Genomic DNA, 6,000 nt, shown 5'->3' on the forward strand with positions numbered 1-6,000 from the left:
AAATGAAAAGCATTTTATCCATATTCATGGAATGAACAAAATCAACAACAACAAACACCATCTGCTAGCCAAATGTCTAACAGATGTACTTTAATTCATCTTATTTGGTTGTGTCTGCTAGTGCATTGCAGTTAAAGGTAAAATAAATGTTGCAATTAAAGTACATTTATTACAATATGCATGCTTGCATCCCAGAATTCCAAATGTTCAAGGTTAGGATTACTTCAACAGTGAATAGAACTTTTTATTTTTCTTTTCTATGTAATTTAATAGTTGTCATTCAGCTCAAAAGTCAAATGCTATATCTGCTGCCTACTGGATAGGTGAGCAGTTCATTGCATTTCATCTGCCTGCTGTTCACCTGGCAGATCCTCCAAGTGTCATGGCCCTACCACTGAAGGATGAAGACTGAGCCCAGGGGGAAATAGTGTCCCTGCCAGCCTCTGTCTGCAGCTGTTGTTCACCTTGTCATCTATGACCAATTGCAACTAACACTATAAGGGGTACAAAACCCTCCTGGATGTGATTGTGATGTATGGCTTTCCCTTTAGACCATTTCGTATTGACAAATGCATCTGTGCAAATCCATATTACCTTTTGTCTTCATGGGGACTATATGTGTGAACAGCTTTTTGCATCTATGACTATTTTAAAAATTCTACTGACTGTTGAAAATTTGGAGAAAACGTTGTGGCTTATCTCAGGATGTGACACCAAATATTGTGTTCTGTTAAATGAAAAAAAATATTGACATCTACAGTAAGTCCCAAAATGAAATGATGAAAAATCTTTCATAGTAATTTATTTTTATTTAATAAGCTTATATTCATGATGTACTATCATGTTCTCCATTTTTAACTCATAGATTTTTTTCCATTGATCTATGAAAAGGCTTCAGAACCGCCATCCTTGAATTAGATCTTATGCAGGCCTTGATGATTTGTATTTGAGACCCTTACCCTCAAAGTTTGCAAAATTTTGCAAAGTTTGCAGAAATCATCAGCGTGGGGGCAAGGCAAGTGAACTTCATATGCACAACAGCATTGAGATTGATACTGGGGTGTCTTCAAAAGCATAGAAACCTGATTCAGCCTTTTTTGGGGGGGGTGGGCGGGCTGAAGAATTAAAAACCAGATGGGGAAGAATGAAATGGAGTAGTTAAAAAACTGAAAAGCCATAGGTATATGGGAGATAAGACAGATCATATTCGATGCTGTTGTTTATTAAGAAGTGAGCCTGGTTCCACTTCCACTGTTTGGAACAAGAAAGTAGGAAGGGAACAAACACTAGTATGACTCCTAAGCATTTTGCACTATATTAAACATACACTTACATTTTTGTTGTTAGAACATAAAATATATATTACCCATTTCCCTGTATAATCTTTGTTCTGTGTACCACATAAACTAATGGATACTAATATGCAGAGTCTGAATTAACAGACCATAAATCTGACCTAATTTGGCTTTACTGGTTGATGGTAGGTTTAGGTCTGACTACAGAAGGAATTTATATTACTTGAACAATAAAGCTTCTTTTTCAAGGATAGCTTAACATTTGGCATGTTTAGTCAAGCAATGTTGTTTTCTGAAGGATTTTTAAAGACTCTTTTTCTCTCCCTTCAGTTTTAATACATTCAGCGCATTCTGCCGTCTTTTAAGAAAGTTTGTATATAAGAGCTTAAAATGCTAGTTCTAATGAACTTTTTGAAAACTGAATGGATTCTGTTTCCGCACAGGAGATGACTTTGAAATATACTGCATTTGGATTTCAGCAAAACAAATTGATTGTGCAACTGAGGCTTAATATTAAATTAATACCAAAGACAATGAAATACAATAGAGATGCACTCATTATTCCACTGCTGTCCAGTTTCTAGCTTTAGCTTATTGACAGGAAAATATTAGCAGTTTTCCATGCATTATATTATTTCCATGCATTATGTTATTTAATTGAGAGGACCAAACTAGTAGGATAATTCTAAAAAAACTGTCAGTTTATATGATCCGAGAGTGTGGTTTGTTATTCATTATTATAGTTATGTCAGGACCCACCCCAATCCATGTCTCAGGAAAACAAAACTCTTGGAGTCAGTTCTAGTCCAAAAGGAATCTTTACTAGGACATGCTTGGTTGTGGGAATACAAGACAGGACTTAGTATTGTTTTACAAATTGAGATTTTATAAAGGGTACCCGGTTCAACCCCACTTCCCTCAACCCCATTTGGTCAGCCCCCCTCATTCTACTTCGTGTCATCCCTTTCGTGGGGAAAAAAAGGAACTTCAAATCTTCATGGTTATTGCCTTCTTCCTCTCCAGAATTAAAAGAAGACACGGGCCAGATGCCTTCTTCTCTAACCCTCCCTTTTGTTCCCCCCAGTTCAAAAGGTTCCCTTGGTCCTTGAAATAACCTAAGGCAGGCTGAATCCACATGCGCTCCTCCTTCCTCGGGAGATGGCAGAATCCATAGGGGGGGATAATGTTTTAAACATACATTTATGAATGTGATATACAGTAAATGGATTCTGACAAGTTAACTTTTTGATGTATAAAAGTTTAAATTTGGGGGGGGAAGTGTTTCTCTCCCTTTTTCAAATATCTTGAAATAATTCCACAAAACAAACAGGGTGCCTTATTTTTCCTGGGCCATGCAGTTGTCCTATTAATGTTGAAAGTCAGCCAATGAGGAGAGGAAGCTAGTGGCAGAACCCGCCCCCCCAACACACACCCACTCCCACCCCCCACACACAAAACAGAAGGAAAGAGAGAGAAATAGAACGCTGTACAGGTAGTCCTAGGCTTACCACCACAATTGATCCCAAAATTTCTGTTGCTAAGGGGAGACATTTGTTAAGTAAGTTTTGTCCCATTTTACGACTTTTCTTGTCGCATTTGTTAAGTGAATATCACTGCAATTGTTAAATTAGTAACCCCGTTGTTAAGCAAATCTGGCTTCCCCATTGATTTTGCTTGTCAGAAGGTTGCAAAACCCTGGGACACTGCAACCGTCATAAACATGAGTCAGTTACCGAGCACCTGAATTTTGATCATGTGACCATGGGGGATGCTGCAACGGTTGTAAGTGTGAAAGACAAGTCATAAGTCACTTTTTTCAGTGCTGTTGTAACTTCAAACAGTCACTAAATGAATTGTTGTAAGTCAAGGACCACTTGTATTCCGTTGTGACATGTCTCTTTCAATTCAAGTGCTTCAGAGCTTTTCCAGTAGGTAGTCTGTTCAGGTGTGTAGCACAGAAGATGAGAAGAATCTCAGTGGAGGCTGAATCAAGCCCTAACTTTTTTTTACCCTTAGAGATATTTATATGTTGAAGTTTCAGTAATACATCAATATAAAAACACCCTCAAGTTGAGTATTTTTGGTTATCTAGTAAGTTCTAAGCTCGGACATTCAAAAGTAAAGGTATTTTTCATTAGCGTTGCCCACAAGGTGGCAGTGGTAGGATGTTGTGGCAGCTACAAAGTTTTTTCCATTGCACTGCTGCTGCACTTGACTTACTACTGCACCTTGCCCTTCATTTTTACATAAATCTCTAGCTCTCTTGGATTATAGCTCTATGATTTAATTGAATAGGCACTTTAAGCCAGCTACTCCTGATTCAGGATGTGTCTTCTGTATTAGTATTATTTCTGATTTTCACCAACAACTCTTGTAGAATCTAGCCAACAGGTTTGCAGTAAGTTTTGTAATTATGTTCAAGCATGAGATATAATTCCTTGATAATAGCATTATAGTCAGGTCTAACTCTCTCTTATCTCTTCTAGGAGCTGGCAAGACAGAATGAGCTTTATGCTAAATTCCAGAATCTTCAGCTGTATGGCTAAACTTCTGTAACTTTGTACTCACTGTATTCTGCAAGTCAAAGAGAATGTGGTACAAAATAGGGAGAATTTTAGTAGATTTTACTAGAATTAGACTTGCCATAACAGATGGATTCAAAGGTGGAGGAGGGGTAGCCACATTTACCATCTGCATTAAGGAGAATGCCTTCATTAATTTGGGATTAAATGCATCATTATCTTGGTGACACCCAATTTTACACTTCAAGCTCTGGTAGAATAGGTGATGTGATGGAAGTGTTGATTATGGCTGCAGGCTGTGCTGTGTACTATGATGGGCAAAACGGTCTATGGCTAGGAAAATACAGAAGCCTATTCAACCAATAGCTCTTGATGTGTAGCACTTTCCCCAAAGGACCTAGCATGCAGTCTGGGGGTCTGGATTTACAGCTCCTGATAGAGCAGCAGGTGGAAGCTGTGGTCAGAAAATCTTTTATGCAGCTTCAGGATATCTGCCAATAGCAATTTTTCTTAGGGCAAGAAAAGATTCATATCCTTGTCATCTGCCAGACGACTGCAATTAAATTTACTTGGGCTGCCTTTGAAGATGACTTAGATGCTACAGCTGGCACACAGAATGCAGTTGCTCATTTATTCACTTACTGAATATGCCATTGCAACCCTGCAGTCATCAAAATAACACCAATTTTGTTGAAACTGTATTTGTTGTCAATAAGTTCCTTATGCCAGCCGATATAAACAGAACACCATTTACAAGGTTGAACATCCTTATTGCCTTATCATAAACTTCCTGATAGAGGCAGGAATTAGGTAACTTGCCAGAGAACACTTAAGACTTGGAAGGGTCACTGAATCTGTGTGCCTATTGTGATCTGCTAGCAGGAGAGAGCAAAGACACAGAGATACAATAATCCTGGATTCTAGTGCCAGAAATTCCATTAGCCAGTCTTCAATCCTAAAGTCAGAATGAAGGACAGGGAGCAATGTACTTTCCACCAGAGGGGGAAGGACCTTGTGGTGCTCTTATATAGTCCTAGCTGCTTGTTTGGCTTGGCTTGTTGCTTTCTTTCCTCTCAAGGAGTGTAGTTATTGTCGAGGCACTCTGCCAGAACCTTGATCTGAGTCAGCCCTCACATGCTCAGGTTATTGAACCCTGGGGTTGACCCTGGTGTCAATTGCCTTAGGTCAGGGGTAGGCAACCTCGGCTCTTTTATGACTCATGGACTTCAACTCCCAGAATTCCTGAGTCAGCATAGCATAGCTGACTCAGGAATTCTGGGAGTTGAAGTCCATGAGTCATAAAAGAGCCGAGGTTGCCTACCCCTGCCTTAGGCTGACTCCCCTGATGTGATTCAAATGAGTCATAGGAGGCCATAACAGTAGGCATAGCTGACTCAGGAATTCTGGGAGTTGAAGTCCATGTCATAAATGAGCCGAGGTTGCCTACCCCTGCCTTAGGCTGACTGTCTACCTGATGTGATTCAAATGAGTCATAGGAGGCCATAACAGTAGGCTTCTAGCCCTACTCAAGGTGCTAGTGATTGTCTATACAGCTTTATATGACCATTGTTACCTGCAAGAACATAATCTCCAGGTAGAATCTACTTTCCCCACGTGGCCTAACAGAGGAAGAATGTTTGACTTTTTGCTGAAAATGGAAAAATGTTAAATGGTGATTTGACAATTCTGGATTTGACAGTTGAAAAACATTTGAACAAGGGATGGAGGAGATTATTGTAATGTTAAGGAGGGATAATGAGTTTATCTGTAATTGCTGTAAAAATGGATGGATTTTTACTGCATTTTTTCTTCCTCTTTTCCCTGTTTTTCCTTTCCTTTCTTTATATAGTTCTGTATCTTTTAGCTATGTAAAAACTTTAAATAAAAATTAGAAAAAAGAAAAAAATTCTCCTCTTCTCAAACATCCATTCCGTTTCTGAAAAATCATTGATTTCACATGTCAGAAAATAAATAGCATGAAATAATATGATTCAAACAAATAGTATCCAAGAATGCAAAAATACAATAAATGAGTGACTAATTCACGTCTACTGGCTTCCATTCTCAGCAACGTTTTATTCCCCCAAGGAAAATATGACTTCTATTGTCGAGGTCCAGCAAGATCCCACAGGATATTTGTTCGTGACATAATTTCATTTTTTTTTCTTCCCATCTCTTTAATA

Source organism: Vipera ursinii, assembly GCF_947247035.1.
Source record: "Vipera ursinii genome assembly, chromosome: 1".
Taxonomy (NCBI): domain Eukaryota; kingdom Metazoa; phylum Chordata; class Lepidosauria; order Squamata; family Viperidae; genus Vipera; species Vipera ursinii.